At 49.2% G+C, this 22,611-nt stretch overlaps 7 non-coding genes and 4 pseudogenes across 7 annotated transcripts; all 11 read left to right on the top strand.

Annotated features, from left to right (window-relative positions):
- The first annotated feature begins 1,066 nt into the window (after positions 1-1,066).
- On the top strand, positions 1,067-1,158 carry LOC141180043 (U2 spliceosomal RNA; annotated as a pseudogene).
- Positions 1,159-1,952: 794 nt separating this feature from the next.
- LOC141179914 (U2 spliceosomal RNA) lies at positions 1,953-2,146 on the top strand. The gene has a single exon (XR_012255848.1). It is a non-coding gene; the product is annotated as a U2 spliceosomal RNA (small nuclear RNA).
- Positions 2,147-3,261: 1,115 nt separating this feature from the next.
- LOC141180041 (U2 spliceosomal RNA) lies at positions 3,262-3,353 on the top strand (annotated as a pseudogene).
- Positions 3,354-4,142: 789 nt separating this feature from the next.
- On the top strand, positions 4,143-4,327 carry LOC141179792 (U2 spliceosomal RNA). Its single transcript, XR_012255759.1, has one exon. It is a non-coding gene; the product is annotated as a U2 spliceosomal RNA (small nuclear RNA).
- A 1,115-nt stretch (positions 4,328-5,442) lies between these two features.
- LOC141179980 (U2 spliceosomal RNA) lies at positions 5,443-5,520 on the top strand (annotated as a pseudogene).
- Positions 5,521-11,084: 5,564 nt separating this feature from the next.
- Positions 11,085-11,277, top strand: LOC141179710 (U2 spliceosomal RNA). The gene has a single exon (XR_012255698.1). It is a non-coding gene; the product is annotated as a U2 spliceosomal RNA (small nuclear RNA).
- Positions 11,278-12,392: 1,115 nt separating this feature from the next.
- On the top strand, positions 12,393-12,583 carry LOC141179508 (U2 spliceosomal RNA). The gene has a single exon (XR_012255517.1). It is a non-coding gene; the product is annotated as a U2 spliceosomal RNA (small nuclear RNA).
- A 1,115-nt stretch (positions 12,584-13,698) lies between these two features.
- On the top strand, positions 13,699-13,889 carry LOC141180470 (U2 spliceosomal RNA). Its single transcript, XR_012256213.1, has one exon. It is a non-coding gene; the product is annotated as a U2 spliceosomal RNA (small nuclear RNA).
- Positions 13,890-15,887: 1,998 nt separating this feature from the next.
- LOC141179884 (U2 spliceosomal RNA) lies at positions 15,888-16,066 on the top strand (annotated as a pseudogene).
- Positions 16,067-17,181: 1,115 nt separating this feature from the next.
- On the top strand, positions 17,182-17,372 carry LOC141180469 (U2 spliceosomal RNA). The gene has a single exon (XR_012256212.1). It is a non-coding gene; the product is annotated as a U2 spliceosomal RNA (small nuclear RNA).
- A 1,115-nt stretch (positions 17,373-18,487) lies between these two features.
- Positions 18,488-18,678, top strand: LOC141179598 (U2 spliceosomal RNA). Its single transcript, XR_012255598.1, has one exon. It is a non-coding gene; the product is annotated as a U2 spliceosomal RNA (small nuclear RNA).
- Positions 18,679-22,611: the final 3,933 nt, after the last annotated feature.

The following is a 22,611-nucleotide window of genomic DNA, read 5'->3' as shown; positions in this document are numbered from 1 at the left end:
TTCATTTTGCTTGTTTGTCGGATTTTGGGATGGACTCTTTGGCTTTGCTTTTCTTCTCCTCATTGGATTTTTCATGTTCAAAGTTGCAGAAGCCAGATTACAAGCTCATTTTGGTTCAACTTCAGCAACTGTGCATTGCATTGCCATGTAATGTGATGCAATGCTATCTTTCTAGCTCTCCCTTTTTACTTCCTTTTGGATAAACAGACATATTAGGCAAGCATTTTGGAGCTTTCACCTAAATAACTACAGGTGGTGAGATAAGCTGCACAATATAATTGACCTTTCAGTATATTGTTGCACACACACCATCTATTTAGCAAATGCCCTTGTTATCAACAGCAGCCTTTTAAACTCACCTGAGCTAACAGGTATGTGCGCTGGTTACTCTGCTGCGCTTAAAATTTCTTTTTTGGTTTGCTACAATGCCTTTTCTGAAACGTTGTCTCCTTCTGCTGGAACACTGACTTCTTTCATTTAATGCCTGCAGACTATAAAAGAGAACCCAACCCAAAAAGTTTGGTTGATTAGTCTGTGGCATTCTGTTAAACTGTTGCTTATGGCGGTCTCTGTGAGCTTCTCAGCGACATTCAGCCAGCCAGGTATCCTGCCTGCAGTAGATGGAATGTGGCAATGGAACGCTGGCTGCGCGTGTCATAATAGGCTCTGAGCCTTTATATACCTGTGCACAGCAGCAGCCACCTTCAGTCTGCTGCTGGACAGCCAGCAGCAGCAGCAGCAGGAGAGGTATGTAATCAGGAGCCCTCCTGCTAAGGGTAGACAGCTGCTCGTTCCACCCCACCCCCCGCCTTAATTGGTTCTCCTCCCTTCCAACGGTGTTGAGGCGGGTGGGAACAGCAGGGGGTGAAGGTGCTGTGTTTAAAGAGGTGGAGTTATGCAGATCTAAAACGCGTGGATTGCAGCAGCAGCAAGCCGAAAAGTGCAGGCATGTAAGGGATCTAGAGGTTGACAACATGTCTTCTTAACGGGAGTCCAGGAGCTCATCTCCACAAATGGACTTTTCAGGATCCTTGGGTGGCTCCGTAGTTTGAAACCAATTCTGGTTATCGCTTCTCGGCCTTTTGGCTAAGATCAAGTGTAGTATCTTTTGAAAAGGCGGTTTTGGATGTTGGCCGCCCTAGTAGATTGATACATTATGCACACTGGGGTTTAGGCGCTTGTTAGTACGCCAGGTGGCTAATATAGTCATCTGGTGGAAAGCATGGCCCCCCAGGATCGACGCCATTGGGCCGGGGAAGATCGAAAGCCCGAAGTGTGAAGTGCCCCAGGAGTGGTGACCCTGGGGTGCCTTAACTCACTGGGATTGGGAACCCCACTTGAGTTTATGGCACATTTGCACAAGCACTTCAAATTTTCTTTCTTCGCACACACTCTTATTCCGGGCCTTCTGGCCTTAGGATGGGGAATTTTTCAATTCCCGGTCGAAGGTCCGGGCAGTATTATACTGTGAAACCTTCACTATTAATTTAATTTCTTTGTCACTGTGTGTCCACTTATTCACGTGTGTCACGTCCTACTAGGATTTTGTCGGGATGCGGTTCCCTTACGGGTTCCTCTCTTGGCAGGTCTAGGGGGGGAGTGTGTGGCCATCAGGTTCCGCTCCCCCCTGAACCCCCCTGGCTCTCCTCTTTCGGGAGGAGAGCATTGTTGGCTCCCCTCTTCCGGGAGGAGAGCACAGTCTTTGGATCCCAGTGCCTTGCTCGGGTGAGAACTCGGGCAGGTGCTGGGGGTAAGATTGGGTCGCCTCTGGCTTCGGCTGGAGGTGGCTTTTTGTCCCTGTTCCTCGCTGTGGCCTTTTGGCTCGGAGGGACGGGGAATGGTTTGGGGGACCCTTCTCCTTTTGGAGAGGGTTTCAAGAAGACCAGCATCCTAGTGCACTTTTTTTGTGGCACTTGTCACTTTTTTAAGCGCACTCGGGTTTTGTACACGAATTCGGGCTTTCGAAAAAAAAAAATAAAAAAATAAAAAAAAATCTGTTCTTATCAGTTTAATATCTGATACGTCCCCTATCTGGGGACCATATATTAAATGGATTTTTAGAACAGGGAGATGGAAAAAGAGCTTGCTCTGTCCACTCCACGCATTGACCTGGTATTGCAGTATCTCCAGGACCGGTGCACCCCTTCTTTAATGCAGTTTCTAAAATCAGAAAGAATTGAATTCAATGTTTTTTGTTCATTTTGCTTGTTTGTCGGATTTTGGGATGGACTCTTTGGCTTTGCTTTTCTTCTCCTCATTGGATTTTTCATGTTCAAAGTTGCAGAAGCCAGATTACAAGCTCATTTTGGTTCAACTTCAGCAACTGTGCATTGCATTGCCATGTAATGTGATGCAATGCTATCTTTCTAGCTCTCCCTTTTTACTTCCTTTTGGATAAACAGACATATTAGGCAAGCATTTTGGAGCTTTCACCTAAATAACTACAGGTGGTGAGATAAGCTGCACAATATAATTGACCTTTCAGTATATTGTTGCACACACACCATCTATTTAGCAAATGCCCTTGTTATCAACAGCAGCCTTTTAAACTCACCTGAGCTAACAGGTATGTGCGCTGGTTACTCTGCTGCGCTTAAAATTTCTTTTTTGGTTTGCTACAATGCCTTTTCTGAAACGTTGTCTCCTTCTGCTGGAACACTGACTTCTTTCATTTAATGCCTGCAGACTATAAAAGAGAACCCAACCCAAAAAGTTTGGTTGATTAGTCTGTGGCATTCTGTTAAACTGTTGCTTATGGCGGTCTCTGTGAGCTTCTCAGCGACATTCAGCCAGCCAGGTATCCTGCCTGCAGTAGATGGAATGTGGCAATGGAACGCTGGCTGCGCGTGTCATAATAGGCTCTGAGCCTTTATATACCTGTGCACAGCAGCAGCCACCTTCAGTCTGCTGCTGGACAGCCAGCAGCAGCAGCAGCAGGAGAGGTATGTAATCAGGAGCCCTCCTGCTAAGGGTAGACAGCTGCTCGTTCCACCCCACCCCCCGCCTTAATTGGTTCTCCTCCCTTCCAATGGTGTTGAGGCGGGTGGGAACAGCAGGGGGTGAAGGTGCTGTGTTTAAAGAGGTGGAGTTATGCAGATCTAAAACGCGTGGATTGCAGCAGCAGCAAGCCGAAAAGTGCAGGCATGTAAGGGATCTAGAGGTTGACAACATGTCTTCTTAACGGGAGTCCAGGAGCTCATCTCCACAAATGGACTTTTCAGGATCCTTGGGTGGCTCCGTAGTTTGAAACCAATTCTGGTTATCGCTTCTCGGCCTTTTGGCTAAGATCAAGTGTAGTATCTTTTGAAAAGGCGGTTTTGGATGTTGGCCGCCCTAGTAGATTGATACATTATGCACACTGGGGTTTAGGCGCTTGTTAGTACGCCAGGTGGCTAATATAGTCATCTGGTGGAAAGCATGGCCCCCCAGGATCGACGCCATTGGGCCGGGGAAGATCGAAAGCCCGAAGTGTGAAGTGCCCCAGGAGTGGTGACCCTGGGGTGCCTTAACTCACTGGGATTGGGAACCCCACTTGAGTTTATGGCACATTTGCACAAGCACTTCAAATTTTCTTTCTTCGCACACACCCTTATTCCGGGCCTTCTGGCCTTAGGATGGGGAATTTTTCAATTCCCGGTCGAAGGTCCGGGCAGTATTATACTGTGAAACCTTCACTATTTATTTAATTTCTTTGTCACTGTGTGTCCACTTATTCACGTGTGTCACGTCCTACTAGGATTTTGTCGGGATGCGGTTCCCTTACGGGTTCCTCTCTTGGCAGGTCTAGGGGGGGAGTGTGTGGCCATCAGGTTCCGCTCCCCCCTGAACCCCCCTGGCTCTCCTCTTTCGGGAGGAGAGCGTTGTTGGCTCCCCTCTTCCGGGAGGGGAGCACAGTCTTTGGCTCCCAGTGCCTTGCTCGGGTGAGAACTCGGGCAGGTGCTGGGGGTAAGATTGGGTCGCCTCTGGCTTCGGCTGGAGGTGGCTTTTTGTCCCTGTTCCTCGCTGTGGCCTTTTGGCTCGGAGGGACGGGGAATGGTTTGGGGGACCCTTCTCCTTTTGGAGAGGGTTTCAAGAAGACCAGCATCCTAGTGCACTTTTTTTGTGGCACTTGTCACTTTTTTAAGCGCACTCGGGTTTTGTACACGAATTCGGGCTTTCGATAAAAAAAAAAAAATCTGTTCTTATCAGTTTAATATCTGATACGTCCCCTATCTGGGGACCATATATTAAATGGATTTTTAGAACAGGGAGATGGAAAAAGAGCTTGCTCTGTCCACTCCACGCATTGACCTGGTATTGCAGTATCTCCAGGACCGGTGCACCCCTTCTTTAATGCAGTTTCTAAAATCAGAAAGAATTGAATTCAATGTTTTTTGTTCATTTTGCTTGTTTGTCGGATTTTGGGATGGACTCTTTGGCTTTGCTTTTCTTCTCCTCATTGGATTTTTCATGTTCAAAGTTGCAGAAGCCAGATTACAAGCTCATTTTGGTTCAACTTCAGCAACTGTGCATTGCATTGCCATGTAATGTGATGCAATGCTATCTTTCTAGCTCTCCCTTTTTACTTCCTTTTGGATAAACAGACATATTAGGCAAGCATTTTGGAGCTTTCACCTAAATAACTACAGGTGGTGAGATAAGCTGCACAATATAATTGACCTTTCAGTATATTGTTGCACACACACCATCTATTTAGCAAATGCCCTTGTTATCAACAGCAGCCTTTTAAACTCACCTGAGCTAACAGGTATGTGCGCTGGTTACTCTGCTGCGCTTAAAATTTCTTTTTTGGTTTGCTGCAATGCCTTTTCTGAAACGTTGTCTCCTTCTGCTGGAACACTGACTTCTTTCATTTAATGCCTGCAGACTATAAAAGAGAACCCAACCCAAAAAGTTTGGTTGATTAGTCTGTGGCATTCTGTTAAACTGTTGCTTATGGCGGTCTCTGTGAGCTTCTCAGCGACATTCAGCCAGCCAGGTATCCTGCCTGCAGTAGATGGAATGTGGCAATGGAACGCTGGCTGCGCGTGTCATAATAGGCTCTGAGCCTTTATATACCTGTGCACAGCAGCAGCCACCTTCAGTCTGCTGCTGGACAGCCAGCAGCAGCAGCAGCAGGAGAGGTATGTAATCAGGAGCCCTCCTGCTAAGGGTAGACAGCTGCTCGTTCCACCCCACCCCCCGCCTTAATTGGTTCTCCTCCCTTCCAACGGTGTTGAGGCGGGTGGGAACAGCAGGGGGTGAAGGTGCTGTGTTTAAAGAGGTGGAGTTATGCAGATCTAAAACGCGTGGATTGCAGCAGCAGCAAGCCGAAAAGTGCAGGCATGTAAGGGATCTAGAGGTTGACAACATGTCTTCTTAACGGGAGTCCAGGAGCTCATCTCCACAAATGGACTTTTCAGGATCCTTGGGTGGCTCCGTAGTTTGAAACCAATTCTGGTTATCGCTTCTCGGCCTTTTGGCTAAGATCAAGTGTAGTATCTGTTCTTTTAAGAACACAAGAGCTACGATCTACACTTGACGAGAGCGATCGAACTCGGAAGGAGAAGAGCTTCGGAGCCCAGCTGACATCGGAGAACGAAGGCGGATATCGGTGGGAGGAAGAAGCTCTAAAGAATCCAGAAGAAGACGAAGACTCGGAGAAGAATCGGGCTGTCCTGTGGAATCTTCGAGGAAGAAAATCATCGAGACAAAGACCTTTCGGGGAATTTGTCCAGAACACGACGGGAGAAGAATCTGCATAGCTCCACCCATTCCGGGAAGAGTTCCAGATCCAGCTCCAAGAAGTAACTGCAGGAGGAAAGCCATGGCAAGCGCTGCGAGGAAGGCCGAAAAGAAGAGCCTGGAGCTGGGGACAGCCAGGAGGGCCCAGCCAGGAGCCGATTCTGACCCCAAGGACTCTGCCTCCACGACTGGCCAGCAGAAGGGACCCCAGAAGCCCCGCCACGAAGCTCCAGCCCTGGAGCCATGGATGCGGCAGACGGTGGCCCTGAAGCTGAAGGAAGTGGATGGGAGGGTGCCGGACATGTCCTCGGACGTGTTCTGCCAGAAGATGCTGCTGGATCGAGGCTTCTCCAGGTCGGACACCCTCAGCATCCAGACCTTCTTGACGGGGATCTTCTTCGTCACCTTCGCCACTGTGAACACCTGCAGGAGGTTCTGGGAAATGGTAAGCGCAAAAGGACCGGATAATTCTTTCTCTGCCTTTACAGGTAGCTGCCCTATCCAGAGGGATGAAAGGAGGATCACGGTCTCCATGCGCAACCCGCACACCCCAGGCCAAGACATCTGTACCTTCCTGAGACGCTTCTGTTTGGTTGTGAAGGAACCCTCTCACATCCTGAATGGACTCGGCTTCTGGACAGGTAAGTGGTCGGTGACCGTTAGACTTCACAGGGACCTGGCGTACTCAGACGGACTTCGGCACCTGCCCCCGACATTCTCCCTGGGCAACTCCTACGGCCTCATCTATTACCCGGACATGCCGCGGAACTGCAGGAGATGCGGCAAGAACGGCCACGAGATGAAGGACTGCAAGGAGGATGCCTGCAGGATTTGTCGAGTGACGGGACACAGCTCGAAGGACTGCCCGAAGAAGACGTCCTGCAACCTGTGTGGGCTGGCGGCTCATCTGTACAAGGATTGCCCCAGGCGTGAGAGATCCTGGGCATCGGTGGTTGCGACGACCCCAGCTACGGAGGACAAGGCCCCGACGACCAGGCCTGTGAAGGTCAAGGACGCGACGACCAAGGCCCCAGCGGCCAAGGCCGAGACGACCAAGGCCAAAGCGGTCAAGGAGTCGGTGGCCAAAGCCCCAGCGACGGTCCCAGCAGCTCCGAAGCAGAAGAAAAAGTCAAAGGAGGGTAAGAGTTCTGTCACCCCTCTCTCGATCCCTCCCCCTGCCACCCCCGTCCAACCCCCCCCCACCCCGGCCACCCCTGCTGAGGATTCCACTTCCTCTTCCTCCTTCCCCTACTCCTCAGCAGGTGTCCTTTCCCCTGCCCCGGCAGCCACTCTCCCTCCCCAGACCATGGTAGCGGTGGAATTAACCTTTCCTCCACCCGCCGCTATCTATTCCGAGGAGGATTTTCCCCTTCTTGTCTCCCCAGTTCCAACCCGGGGAAAGAGGAAGGTGGAGGACAGCCCTGCTACTGAATCCTCCAAAAAGAAGATTCTGGATTTCGTAGGCGAAAAGGAGGATACCCTCCCTGAGCCAGAAGAGATGGAGCACATGGTTGAGACCCTGGTGGCCGAGCCAGAAGAGGAGGAACTGGTGGTCGCCGAGATCGAGGCCGCACTGCTTGACCAGATGGAGGAAGAGGGCCTGCTGGTGATCCCGTCACCAGCAGTCAACACCGACGAGGGACCACCCGACCGGAGTGGTAACTAAGGTGTATTGCCTGCGCTAACTTTTTCTTTTTTCCCTACATGATGGCTAATATTAACTTATTTTCCATTAATGTCAGGAGCATCAAGGACAAGTTCAGACGTCAGACTATTTATGCCTTCCTTACTTCCCAGTTGTGTGATGTTTATATGTTGCAGGAATGTTCCCTTCCCTCCTCTAGGTCCTTCAAACATCTGGCCAGGGAGTGGTCCCACGGTCCATCCTACTGGTCCGGTGGGGGTGACTGCAAGTCTGCGGGGGTCGCAATTCTGATCAGGGGGGGCGCATTCACGCTTGAGTCCGTCCAGGAGCTCATCTGCGGCAGGGCTCTTGTTGTAGATGGCAACTGGGCGGGAGAACCTGTCAGGTTCATCAACGTGTATGCGTCCCCACTGAAGAATGAGCGTTTGGAGCTTTTCCAGACCCTGCGGCTTCAGCTTGCCACCACCAGGACCTTAGTGATGGCCGGGGATTTCAACTGCCCCATCGAGGAGGACGGTCGTAGTTCTGGCACATCTGCCAAGTTGGACATCACGTCCAAGCTGCTCATCGAGATGGTAACCGAGGCCTCTCTTCAGGACGTGGTGGGCTCCATGGGGAGAGGCTCCACGAACTATTCGTGGAGCCGACCCGATGGCTCACTCCGCTCCAGGATTGACTTTGTGTTCACCTCTCGGGCAGTCAGGCAGAGTAGGCACTCGATGGTCTCCTGCTTCTTCTCCGACCACAGAGCCATTCACTTACAAGGTGTCCTCGGCGACGGTTTTCCGTCCGGCCCCGGCTCCTGGAAGCTGAATTGTGCTCTGCTGGCTCAGGATGAAGTCGTGGAGGAGCTGAGAGCAGCCTACGCAATGTGGCAGTCCTACAAGGGTAGCTTCCAAACAGTCTCTGATTGGTGGGAATATGTTAAACTTGAGTTTCGCTGTTTCTTTCAGGCCAAGGGTCGACAACAGGCGTGTGAGAAGAGGAGGGACTTCAGAGGGCTGCAGCGCGAGCTGCGGTCGCTGCAGGACCTTCTTCACTGCGGCTGGGACGTGAGGGAGGAGCTGGAGGAGACCAAGAAGAGCCTGAAAAGGCACTTTGAGGAGGAGTCCAAGCGAATCATCTTCCGTTCCAAAGTGGAGAATCTGGAGAAGGGTGAGAAATGTAACTCATTCTTTTTCAGGAAACTTCATGCCGGTCACACGCCCCTGAACGAGCTGCGAGACGAGAGCGTAAACATGCGACGTGGGAAGGAGGACGTGATGAGGGTCGTCAGCGACTTCTACAGGGAACTCTACTCCCACAAGACTACCGACCCCGACGCTGCTGATAAGTTCCTGTCAGGTATCACTAACCATCTTGATCCTGCAGGCACGGCAGCCTTGGACAAACCTCTGATGGTGGGCGAATTGCTCTCTGCCGCTAAATCCTTTAGGACCGGCAGGACCCCGGGCAGTGATGGTCTTCCAGCGGAGCTCTATGTAGCGCTGGGAGACCTCATCTGTCCGGACCTGTTGGACCTGTACGAGGAGATGGTGGTGGAGGGTAGAATGCCTCCATCTTTGAGGGAAGGAATGGTCACGATCCTGTACAAGCGGAAGGGAGAGAGGTGCGACCTGAGGAATTGGCGTCCCATCACTCTGCTCAACGTGGACTACAAGATCCTGGCCAAGACGATGGCGACACGACTTAAGACGGTCATCGGACGGATCATCCACCCGGACCAGACCTGCGGCATCCCTGGACGTCGCATCGCAGACAGCCTCGCTCTCGTGCGGGACACGGTCGAGTACATCAAGGTCCGCCGCGCACACGCGGCCCTGGTCTCCTTGGATCAGGAGAAGGCCTTCGACCGGGTTTCCCACGAGTTCATGGGCCGAGCTCTGCACCAGTTAGGTTTGGGTAACATGTTTTGTTCGTATGTCCGTCTGATGTATTTTGATATCCACAGCTCGGTGTTGGTGAACGGCTGGAAGACTGACCCCTTCCCTGTCCTCTCTGGGGTCAGACAAGGCTGCCCTCTATCACCTCTTCTTTTTGTTTGTGTTATAGAACTCTTCGCAGAGGCTATCCGGCAGAATGGAGAGATCAGAGGGATCACCGCACCGGGTCCGGGACGACACGAGGTCAAGTGCTCGCTCTACATGGACGACGTCACCGTCTTCTGCGCTGATCGTGGTTCAGTCGACGCCCTCGTCCAGACGTGTGAGAGGTTCGGCCGGGCTTCAGGGGCCAAAGTCAACTGCAGGAAGTCGGAAGCCATGCTCTTCGGGGATTGGCAGCCGGCCTCCTCCGCCCCCTTCCCCTTCAACATTCAACCGGATTTCCTCAAGGTGCTGGGAGTCTGGTTCGGGAAGGAAGGAGCGGCCCTCAAGTCCTGGCAAGAACGCTTGGCCAAGGTGAAGCAACGGATCGGACTCTGGAGCCTCAGACACCTCACTTGTGAGGGTAAGGCACTCATCCTGCGTAATGAGGTCCTGCCCGTCTTGCAGTACACGGCGCAGGCCTGGCCCCCACACGTCACTGTGTGCAGGGCCATTACCAGGACAGTGTTTCACTTTGTCTGGGGATCCAAGATGGACAGAGTCAGGCGGGCCGTCATGTACAAGGAGCCTCGCAAGGGTGGGAAGGGCGTTCCAGATATCCCCACCCTCCTGCGATCCTCTTTTGTGTGTGATTGTGTCCGCCGGACTTTGCAAGTCAAGAATGGCTCCGCGGGCAGGTCCATGTCTCGCTTCTTCCTGCTTCCTCTTTGGAGGCGACTCGGCTGGGACAAGTGGGACAGCTCCTTCCCCTACAACTGGACGACGCCATGGTTCTACGGAGACGTCGTTCGATTTGTGGGGGAGCATCAACTGGAGGGACTCAAGCCCGACTTGTGGAAGCCCAAAACTATCCACAAGCTAATCAGAGCCAAGGATGACGTGGAGAACATCACAGGACTTCACCAGGACACGCTGGAGACTGTGTGGACAAATGTGTCGTCTGACAGGCTGACCAACGGGCACAAGGACTTGTCGTGGATGGCGATTCAGGGCGGACTGCCCGTCCGGTCATTCATGCATGCCCGGAACCTGTGCAAGACCCGGTACTGCCCAAGGTGCCCCTTCGTGGAGGAAACATCTTTGCACACTTTTTGGGACTGCGGATTTGCACAGCGCCTATTGACTGCACTTGAGGACGACCTGAGGAACTCTGTCCCCAGGGCGAGCCTATCGCACCATTCTGTGCTTTACGGACTCTTCCCTGGGGTTCATACCGTCGGAGCCATCCAGGAGGCTTGGCGCCTTATGAACTGCTTCAAGGATGCCGTTTGGGTCGCCAGGAACCGGCTCATCTTGAGGAGGGAGAGGATGTCCATCCAGGACTGCCGCAGGCTGATCCACAGCCTGCTCAGAGACTATTCCATCATGGACGGTCCGGAGGACGAGGACGAGGACTAAACCCCTCCTCCCCCTCTCCCCTTATGTGTCTTGTCTTTCAATAAAGCTTCGGGCCTGTGATTTTCCCCTCCCCATCCCCTTTTTCCCAATCCCCATCCCTTATCACGGTTCGTCGTACTGTATTGATTGACATGCTTTTTCTTTCAGATTGAGTGTTTTGTGTAGCATAGGGGTGTGATGTGTCTAGTTAGTGCGTCGTATCCTCATGCTATGTAAATATGATGTAGAATTCTGTGTGTACTGGGCTGCGGCTCTGTACACTGTCTGTTAACTTATTTTTTGTGCTAATAAAAGATATATTCAATCAAAAAATCTGTTCTTATCAGTTTAATATCTGATACGTCCCCTATCTGGGGACCATATATTAAATGGATTTTTAGAACAGGGAGATGGAAAAAGAGCTTGCTCTGTCCACTCCACGCATTGACCTGGTATTGCAGTATCTCCAGGACCGGTGCACCCCTTCTTTAATGCAGTTTCTAAAATCAGAAAGAATTGAATTCAATGTTTTTTGTTCATTTTGCTTGTTTGTCGGATTTTGGGATGGACTCTTTGGCTTTGCTTTTCTTCTCCTCATTGGATTTTTCATGTTCAAAGTTGCAGAAGCCAGATTACAAGCTCATTTTGGTTCAACTTCAGCAACTGTGCATTGCATTGCCATGTAATGTGATGCAATGCTATCTTTCTAGCTCTCCCTTTTTACTTCCTTTTGGATAAACAGACATATTAGGCAAGCATTTTGGAGCTTTCACCTAAATAACTACAGGTGGTGAGATAAGCTGCACAATATAATTGACCTTTCAGTATATTGTTGCACACACACCATCTATTTAGCAAATGCCCTTGTTATCAACAGCAGCCTTTTAAACTCACCTGAGCTAACAGGTATGTGCGCTGGTTACTCTGCTGCGCTTAAAATTTCTTTTTTGGTTTGCTACAATGCCTTTTCTGAAACGTTGTCTCCTTCTGCTGGAACACTGACTTCTTTCATTTAATGCCTGCAGACTATAAAAGAGAACCCAACCCAAAAAGTTTGGTTGATTAGTCTGTGGCATTCTGTTAAACTGTTGCTTATGGCGGTCTCTGTGAGCTTCTCAGCGACATTCAGCCAGCCAGGTATCCTGCCTGCAGTAGATGGAATGTGGCAATGGAACGCTGGCTGCGCGTGTCATAATAGGCTCTGAGCCTTTATATACCTGTGCACAGCAGCAGCCACCTTCAGTCTGCTGCTGGACAGCCAGCAGCAGCAGCAGCAGGAGAGGTATGTAATCAGGAGCCCTCCTGCTAAGGGTAGACAGCTGCTCGTTCCACCCCACCCCCCGCCTTAATTGGTTCTCCTCCCTTCCAACGGTGTTGAGGCGGGTGGGAACAGCAGGGGGTGAAGGTGCTGTGTTTAAAGAGGTGGAGTTATGCAGATCTAAAACGCGTGGATTGCAGCAGCAGCAAGCCGAAAAGTGCAGGCATGTAAGGGATCTAGAGGTTGACAACATGTCTTCTTAACGGGAGTCCAGGAGCTCATCTCCACAAATGGACTTTTCAGGATCCTTGGGTGGCTCCGTAGTTTGAAACCAATTCTGGTTATCGCTTCTCGGCCTTTTGGCTAAGATCAAGTGTAGTATCTGTTCTTATCAGTTTAATATCTGATACATCCCCTATCTGGGGACCATATATTAAATGGATTTTTAGAACAGGGAGATGGAAAAAGAGCTTGCTCTGTCCACTCCACGCATTGACCTGGTATTGCAGTATCTCCAGGACCGGTGCACCCCTTCTTTAATGCAGTTTCTAAAATCAGAAAGAATTGAATTCAATGTTTTTTGTTCATTTTGCTTGTTTGTCGGATTTTGGGATGGACTCTTTGGCTTTGCTTTTCTTCTCCTCATTGGATTTTTCATGTTCAAAGTTGCAGAAGCCAGATTACAAGCTCATTTTGGTTCAACTTCAGCAACTGTGCATTGCATTGCCATGTAATGTGATGCAATGCTATCTTTCTAGCTCTCCCTTTTTACTTCCTTTTGGATAAACAGACATATTAGGCAAGCATTTTGGAGCTTTCACCTAAATAACTACAGGTGGTGAGATAAGCTGCACAATATAATTGACCTTTCAGTATATCGTTGCACACACACCATCTATTTAGCAAATGCCCTTGTTATCAACAGCAGCCTTTTAAACTCACCTGAGCTAACAGGTATGTGCACTGGTTACTCTGCTGCGCTTAAAATTTCTTTTTTGGTTTGCTACAATGCCTTTTCTGAAACGTTGTCTCCTTCTGCTGGAACACTGACTTCTTTCATTTAATGCCTGCAGACTATAAAAGAGAACCCAACCCAAAAAGTTTGGTTGATTAGTCTGTGGCATTCTGTTAAACTGTTGCTTATGGCGGTCTCTGTGAGCTTCTCAGCGACATTCAGCCAGCCAGGTATCCTGCCTGCAGTAGATGGAATGTGGCAATGGAACGCTGGCTGCGCGTGTCATAATAGGCTCTGAGCCTTTATATACCTGTGCACAGCTGCAGCCACCTTCAGTCTGCTGCTGGACAGCCAGCAGCAGCAGCAGCAGGAGAGGTATGTAATCAGGAGCCCTCCTTCTAAGGGTAGACAGCTGCTCGTTCCACCCCACCCCCCGCCTTAATTGGTTCTCCTCCCTTCCAACGGTGTTGAGGCGGGTGGGAACAGCAGGGGGTGAAGGTGCTGTGTTTAAAGAGGTGGAGTTATGCAGATCTAAAACGCGTGGATTGCAGCAGCAGCAAGCCGAAAAGTGCAGGCATGTAAGGGATCTAGAGGTTGACAACATGTCTTCTTAACGGGAGTCCAGGAGCTCATCTCCACAAATGGACTTTTCAGGATCCTTGGGTGGCTCCGTAGTTTGAAACCAATTCTGGTTATCGCTTCTCGGCCTTTTGGCTAAGATCAAGTGTAGTATCTGTTCTTATCAGTTTAATATCTGATACGTCCCCTATCTGGGGACCATATATTAAATGGATTTTTAGAACAGGGAGATGGAAAAAGAGCTTGCTCTGTCCACTCCACGCATTGACCTGGTATTGCAGTATCTCCAGGACCGGTGCACCCCTTCTTTAATGCAGTTTCTAAAATCAGAAAGAATTGAATTCAATGTTTTTTGTTCATTTTGCTTGTTTGTCGGATTTTGGGATGGACTCTTTGGCTTTGCTTTTCTTCTCCTCATTGGATTTTTCATGTTCAAAGTTGCAGAAGCCAGATTACAAGCTCATTTTGGTTCAACTTCAGCAACTGTGCATTGCATTGCCATGTAATGTGATGCAATGCTATCTTTCTAGCTCTCCCTTTTTACTTCCTTTTGGATAAACAGACATATTAGGCAAGCATTTTGGAGCTTTCACCTAAATAACTACAGGTGGTGAGATAAGCTGCACAATATAATTGACCTTTCAGTATATCGTTGCACACACACCATCTATTTAGCAAATGCCCTTGTTATCAACAGCAGCCTTTTAAACTCACCTGAGCTAACAGGTATGTGCACTGGTTACTCTGCTGCGCTTAAAATTTCTTTTTTGGTTTGCTACAATGCCTTTTCTGAAACGTTGTCTCCTTCTGCTGGAACACTGACTTCTTTCATTTAATGCCTGCAGACTATAAAAGAGAACCCAACCCAAAAAGTTTGGTTGATTAGTCTGTGGCATTCTGTTAAACTGTTGCTTATGGCGGTCTCTGTGAGCTTCTCAGCGACATTCAGCCAGCCAGGTATCCTGCCTGCAGTAGATGGAATGTGGCAATGGAACGCTGGCTGCGCGTGTCATAATAGGCTCTGAGCCTTTATATACCTGTGCACAGCAGCCACCTTCAGTCTGCTGCTGGACAGCCAGCAGCAGCAGCAGCAGGAGAGGTATGTAATCAGGAGCCCTCCTGCTAAGGGTAGACAGCTGCTCGTTCCACCCCACCCCCCGCCTTAATTGGTTCTCCTCCCTTCCAACGGTGTTGAGGCGGGTGGGAACAGCAGGGGGTGAAGGTGCTGTGTTTAAAGAGGTGGAGTTATGCAGATCTAAAACGCGTGGATTGCAGCAGCAGCAAGCCGAAAAGTGCAGGCATGTAAGGGATCTAGAGGTTGACAACATGTCTTCTTAACGGGAGTCCAGGAGCTCATCTCCACAAATGGACTTTTCAGGATCCTTGGGTGGCTCCGTAGTTTGAAACCAATTCTGGTTATCGCTTCTCGGCCTTTTGGCTAAGATCAAGTGTAGTGTCTTTCGAAAAGGCGGTTTTGGATGTTGGCCGCCCTAGTAGATTGATACATTATGCACACTGGGGTTTAGGCGCTTGTTAGTACGCCAGGTGGCTAATATAGTCATCTGGTGGAAAGCATGGCCCCCCAGGATCGACGCCATTGGGCCGGGGAAGATCGAAAGCCCGAAGTGTGAAGTGCCCCAGGAGTGGTGACCCTGGGGTGCCTTAACTCACTGGGATTGGGAACCCCACTTGAGTTTATGGCACATTTGCACAAGCACTTCAAATTTTCTTTCTTCGCACACACCCTTATTCCGGGCCTTCTGGCCTTAGGATGGGGAATTTTTCAATTCCCGGTCGAAGGTCCGGGCAGTATTATACTGTGAAACCTTCACTATTTATTTAATTTCTTTGTCACTGTGTGTCCACTTATTCACGTGTGTCACGTCCTACTAGGATTTTGTCGGGATGCGGTTCCCTTACGGGTTCCTCTCTTGGCAGGTCTAGGGGGGGAGTGTGTGGCCATCAGGTTCCGCTCCCCCCTGAACCCCCCTGGCTCTCCTCTTTTGGGAGGAGAGCGTTGTTGGCTCCCCTCTTCCGGGAGGGGAGCACAGTCTTTGGCTCCCAGTGCCTTGCTCGGGTGAGAACTCGGGCAGGTGCTGGGGGTAAGATTGGGTCGCCTCTGGCTTCGGCTGGAGGTGGCTTTTTGTCCCTGTTCCTCGCTGTGGCCTTTTGGCTCGGAGGGACGGGGAATGGTTTGGGGGACCCTTCTCCTTTTGGAGAGGGTTTCAAGAAGACCAGCATCCTAGTGCACTTTTTTTGTGGCACTTGTCACTTTTTTAAGCGCACTCGGGTTTTGTACACGAATTCGGGCTTTCAAAAAAAAAAAAAAATCTGTTCTTATCAGTTTAATATCTGATACGTCCCCTATCTGGGGACCATATATTAAATGGATTTTTAGAACAGGGAGATGGAAAAAGAGCTTGCTCTGTCCACTCCACGCATTGACCTGGTATTGCAGTATCTCCAGGACCGGTGCACCCCTTCTTTAATGCAGTTTCTAAAATCAGAAAGAATTGAATTCAATGTTTTTTGTTCATTTTGCTTGTTTGTCGGATTTTGGGATGGACTCTTTGGCTTTGCTTTTCTTCTCCTCATTGGATTTTTCATGTTCAAAGTTGCAGAAGCCAGATTACAAGCTCATTTTGGTTCAACTTCAGCAACTGTGCATTGCATTGCCATGTAATGTGATGCAATGCTATCTTTCTAGCTCTCCCTTTTTACTTCCTTTTGGATAAACAGACATATTAGGCAAGCATTTTGGAGCTTTCACCTAAATAACTACAGGTGGTGAGATAAGCTGCACAATATAATTTACCTTTCAGTATATTGTTGCACACACACCATCTATTTAGCAAATGCCCTTGTTATCAACAGCAGCCTTTTAAACTCACCTGAGCTAACAGGTATGTGCGCTGGTTACTCTGCTGCGCTTAAAATTTCTTTTTTGGTTTGCTACAATGCCTTTTCTGAAACGTTGTCTCCTTCTGCTGGAACACTGACTTCTTTCATTTAATGCCTGCAGACTATAAAAGAGAACCCAACCCAAAAAGTTTGGTTGATTAGTCTGTGGCATTCTGTTAAACTGTTGCTTATGGCGGTCTCTGTGAGCTTCTCAGCGACATTCAGCCAGCCAGGTATCCTGCCTGCAGTAGATGGAATGTGGCAATGGAACGCTGGCTGCGCGTGTCATAATAGGCTCTGAGCCTTTATATACCTGTGCACAGCAGCAGCCACCTTCAGTCTGCTGCTGGACAGCCAGCAGCAGCAGCAGCAGGAGAGGTATGTAATCAGGAGCCCTCCTGCTAAGGGTAGACAGCTGCTCGTTCCACCCCACCCCCCGCCTTAATTGGTTCTCCTCCCTTCCAACGGTGTTGAGGCGGGTGGGAACAGCAGGGGGTGAAGGTGCTGTGTTTAAAGAGGTGGAGTTATGCAGATCTAAAACGCGTGGATTGCAGCAGCAGCAAGCCGAAAAGTGCAGGCATGTAAGGGATCTAGAGGTTGACAACATGTCTTCTTAACGGGAGTCCAGGAGCTCATCTCCACAAATGGACTTTTCAGGATCCTTGGGTGGCTCCGTAGTTTGAAACCAATTCTGGTTATCGCTTCTCGGCCTTTTGGCTAAGATCAAGTGTAGTATCTGTTCTTATCAGTTTAATATCTGATACGTCCCCTATCTGGGGACCATATATTAAATGGATTTTTAGAACAGGGAGATGGAAAAAGAGCTTGCTCTGTCCACTCCACGCATTGACCTGGTATTGCAGTATCTCCAGGACCGGTGCACCCCTTCTTTAATGCAGTTTCTAAAATCAGAAAGAATTGAATTCAATGTTTTTTGTTCATTTTGCTTGTTTGTCGGATTTTGGGATGGACTCTTTGGCTTTGCTTTTCTTCTCCTCATTGGATTTTTCATGTTCAAAGTTGCAGAAGCCAGATTACAAGCTCATTTTGGTTCAACTTCAGCAACTGTGCATTGCATTGCCATGTAATGTGATGCAATGCTATCTTTCTAGCTCTCCCTTTTTACTTCCTTTTGGATAAACAGACATATTAGGCAAGCATTTTGGAGCTTTCACCTAAATAACTACAGGTGGTGAGATAAGCTGCACAATATAATTTACCTTTCAGTATATTGTTGCACACACACCATCTATTTAGCAAATGCCCTTGTTATCAACAGCAGCCTTTTAAACTCACCTGAGCTAACAGGTATGTGCGCTGGTTACTCTGCTGCGCTTAAAATTTCTTTTTTGGTTTGCTACAATGCCTTTTCTGAAACGTTGTCTCCTTCTGCTGGAACACTGACTTCTTTCATTTAATGCCTGCAGACTATAAAAGAGAACCCAACCCAAAAAGTTTGGTTGATTAGTCTGTGGCATTCTGTTAAACTGTTGCTTATGGCGGTCTCTGTGAGCTTCTCAGCGACATTCAGCCAGCCAGGTATCCTGCCTGCAGTAGATGGAATGTGGCAATGGAACGCTGGCTGCGCGTGTCATAATAGGCTCTGAGCCTTTATATACCTGTGCACAGCAGCAGCCACCTTCAGTCTGCTGCTGGACAGCCAGCAGCAGCAGCAGCAGGAGAGGTATGTAATCAGGAGCCCTCCTGCTAAGGGTAGACAGCTGCTCGTTCCACCCCACCCCCCGCCTTAATTGGTTCTCCTCCCTTCCAACGGTGTTGAGGCGGGTGGGAACAGCAGGGGGTGAAGGTGCTGTGTTTAAAGAGGTGGAGTTATGCAGATCTAAAACGCGTGGATTGCAGCAGCAGCAAGCCGAAAAGTGCAGGCATGTAAGGGATCTAGAGGTTGACAACATGTCTTCTTAACGGGAGTCCAGGAGCTCATCTCCACAAATGGACTTTTCAGGATCCTTGGGTGGCTCCGTAGTTTGAAACCAATTCTGGTTATCGCTTCTCGGCCTTTTGGCTAAGATCAAGTGTAGTATCTGTTCTTATCAGTTTAATATCTGATACGTCCCCTATCTGGGGACCATATATTAAATGGATTTTTAGAACAGGGAGATGGAATAAGAGCTTGCTCTGTCCACTCCACGCATTGACCTGGTATTGCAGTATCTCCAGGACCGGTGCACCCCTTCTTTAATGCAGTTTCTAAAATCAGAAAGAATTGAATTCAATGTTTTTTGTTCATTTTGCTTGTTTGTCGGATTTTGGGATGGACTCTTTGGCTTTGCTTTTCTTCTCCTCTTTGGATTTTTCATGTTCAAAGTTGCAGAAGCCAGATTACAAGCTCATTTTGGTTCAACTTCAGCAACTGTGCATTGCATTGCCATGTAATGTGATGCAATGCTATCTTTCTAGCTCTCCCTTTTTACTTCCTTTTGGATAAACAGACATATTAGGCAAGCATTTTGGAGCTTTCACCTAAATAACTACAGGTGGTGAGATAAGCTGCACAATATAATTGACCTTTCAGTATATTGTTGCACACACACCATCTATTTAGCAAATGCCCTTGTTATCAACAGCAGCCTTTTAAACTCACCTGAGCTAACAGGTATGTGCGCTGGTTACTCTGCTGCGCTTAAAATTTCTTTTTTGGTTTGCTACAATGCCTTTTCTGAAACGTTGTCTCCTTCTGCTGGAACACTGACTTCTTTCATTTAATGCCTGCAGACTATAAAAGAGAACCCAACCCAAAAAGTTTGGTTGATTAGTCTGTGGCATTCTGTTAAACTGTTGCTTATGGCGGTCTCTGTGAGCTTCTCAGCGACATTCAGCCAGCCAGGTATCCTGCCTGCAGTAGATGGAATGTGGCAATGGAACGCTGGCTGCGCGTGTCATAATAGGCTCTGAGCCTTTATATACCTGTGCACAGCAGCAGCCACCTTCAGTCTGCTGCTGGACAGCCAGCAGCAGCAGCAGCAGGAGAGGTATGTAATCAGGAGCCCTCCTGCTAAGGGTAGACAGCTGCTCGTTCCACCCCACCCCCCGCCTTAATTGGTTCTCCTCCCTTCCAACGGTGTTGAGGCGGGTGGGAACAGCAGGGGGTGAAGGTGCTGTGTTTAAAGAGGTGGAGTTATGCAGATCTAAAACGCGTGGATTGCAGCAGCAGCAAGCCGAAAAGTGCAGGCATGTAAGGGATCTAGAGGTTGACAACATGTCTTCTTAACGGGAGTCCAGGAGCTCATCTCCACAAATGGACTTTTCAGGATCCTTGGGTGGCTCCGTAGTTTGAAACCAATTCTGGTTATCGCTTCTCGGCCTTTTGGCACGATCTATCAGGTTTACCTGTGTGGTCTTGCCTGTGAGGTGCTCTTGGTACCCTTTCTCTCGGCCTGGGGGGATCGTTCCTCTTCGGAGGGACTTAACCCCCCTGCTGCTATTGGGAGGAAGGATTAGTCCGGGAGCAACGGGAAGGGATCCCATGAAGGCTTGCGCCTTTCAGAGAGAAGAGTCGGTACGTTCCTGAGTGAAGGATGCCGGCAACGCTCACATATTCATCGGGTGATGCCCGGATGCGGAACACCGTGAGGATTGAAGTTGGAGCAGCATCGAGGATGGAGAAGAATTTGGACTACATCTGCCATAGGATTCTTCTTGGAGTTCTGGAGTTTCGGCGGGAAGACATATTCTGCTTCCAGGACAACGAGTACAAGGGGACATACACCATCACCTTCAAGAGCCAGGGATGCTGTCAGCAACTCGTACAAAAGGTAAACGAGAAAAACTACTTAGATGAATTGGATGGACTAACCTTTTGTCTCTTGTATGCTTATGATGAGATCCCCATCGTGGTGCATTTCCCGAACCCCTTTGTGGAAGCTGCAGACATCTCGACCTACCTTACCCGCTATTGTGATGATCTGAGATACCTGGGTACTGTGAAGAACGCGGTAGGCTTCTGGTGCGGCAAGAGAAGGTATATGGCCCGTCTAAAGAGGGACCTTAGTGGAGTGGGAGGAATGCTACACCCTCCCTCAACCTTCGTAATCGGTAAGAGCAGAGGCTACTTATTTTATCCTGGAATGCCAGTATGTTGCAGGAACTGTGGACAAATGGGTCATACCCAAACGTCCTGCACGGGCAGGAAAGTAGACCGCTGCAATAATTGCAGCTGTTACGGACATTTAATGAAGGACTGTCCCGCTGGGAGGAAATGTAATCTCTGCGGTGAGGCGGGGCACATGTTCCGAGGATGCCCCAACAGGACCAGGACCAGGACCTACGCAGAAGCTGCATCTTCTGAAGCTGAGCCGATGCGCCCACCGGTCTTCACTGGCAGGCCGGCGTCGGAGGGCGGTTCGAAGGGCGAGAAGGCTGGGATGGAGCAGGGAGCCGGAGGCCCCTCTGGGGCGGCACCTGCATCGAAGTCCCTTAACGATGGGCGGACCTCGCATGGACCGGAGCGGGGGGGTCCTCCTTTTGGGAGGGTATCCTCCGTATCGATGGTTCCCGATACCGATCCTGTTGGGCTGGAGGGTGGTGCCCCTGTGCGGTTGGCTACAGGGGACCACGCAGCGATGGCCTCAGGATCTTCCAGGGCGATTAGCCAGCCAGATGAGGGGGCTTTGCTTCTAGGTGGCGAACATCAGGAAATCTGTGTTGCTGATCTTGTCCTGATGGACCAGTCTCCCCCCCTGGAGGAGGTGGAGGAAGAGGAGGACTGCACTAGTGACCTAGTGGAGTCTGCCCCGAAAAAGAGACGGAATGTCGAAGCCCCAGCGTCTCCTGGAATGTGGCTGGGAACCGTGACCTACGAGGGGGCAACCGCCGGCTCACAGAATATCGAGTCGTTTGGGTCCTCTAGCCCGGATGTCCTGGAGCAATTTGATATACAGGGCTTTGAGTCAGGTGTCCTCATGGAAGATCCACCACCCTGACCTATGAATGCCCACATTAAGACTTGTCTCACTGAATGTGAGGTCATTAAAGAGCCCAGTTCGTAGGGCTGCTCTATTCAAGTATTTAGAAACCACTGACTTTGACATATGTTTATTACAGGAATGCGGGATACAACATGCACTAAATTATAATGATATCAAGACAGATTGGAGACTGGGGCCCTCCATCTGGTCTGGCTCCAATGACAACAAGTCAGCGGGGGTGGGCTTCCTCTGTCGTGGGAGAAATATTACTATAAATGCTGTCACAGAAATAGTACCAGGCAGAGTGGTTTTAGTGCATTTTAAATTTAATGGTTTTACCCTACGTGTAATGAATATTTATGCCCCCCCTGATAAGCAAGAGAGAATTAATTTATTTGGGATATTGCCATTGTACTGTACTGGGTCATCTCCCCTGATCGTAGGGGGTGATTTTAATTGTCTTTGTGCTAGTGAACAACGAGCAGGGGGTGACCCTTTACGCAAATTGGATAAGTCATGTCATCTATTGAAAGATTTTATAACTGATTTTAAATTATGCGATGCGTGGAGGTCACTCCTGCCGACGGACCCTGGTTATACGTGGTCCGGAAGAGGGGTGTCCTCCAGGATCGATTTTATTTTCCTATCAGATGATTTTAACCCTGTAAAATGTGTTTTAACATCAAATATATTTTCTGACCATAAGGGCTTGGAGGTGCATCTAGAATACCGGGATGAACAGAGGGTCAACAGGGGCCTCTGGCGTCTAAGTACTTACCTGCTGGAGGACCCTCTGATTCGACAAGACTTTGGTAAAGCCTATCAAGCCTGGCGGCGACAAAAACCTTCTGATGCCCCTATGGTAACCTGGTGGGAAAATTTGAAAAAAAAAGTCAGAATGTTTTTTATAAAAGCAGGGAGACGTAAAGCTAGAGAGAAAAAAAGATGTTTTAGTGATCTTAATACCAAACTACAAACACTTTTTAAATTCAAAGAGCTAGGCGTGGAGGTGGGAGATGATATTGCTAGCCTAAAAACTGAAATTCAGAACTGCATAGACACAAAGGGGAAAGAGATTATTTTTAACTCTAGAGTGCAGCACTTGGAGGAGGGGGAGAAGTGCTCTCGCTTCTTCTTCAAAAAAGTCATGGATAAAAGAGAAGTGATCACAAATCTAGAGGGTGAAACATCTATGCAGGGAA

Source organism: Phyllobates terribilis, unplaced genomic scaffold (genome assembly GCF_046119375.1).
Source record: "Phyllobates terribilis strain yellow unplaced genomic scaffold, ASM4611937v1 Scaffold_30__1_contigs__length_15301838, whole genome shotgun sequence".
NCBI classification, from domain to species: Eukaryota; Metazoa; Chordata; class Amphibia; order Anura; family Dendrobatidae; genus Phyllobates; species Phyllobates terribilis.
Note: the sequence above shows the minus strand (reverse complement) of the source record. Positions and strands in the feature narration are given on the sequence as shown.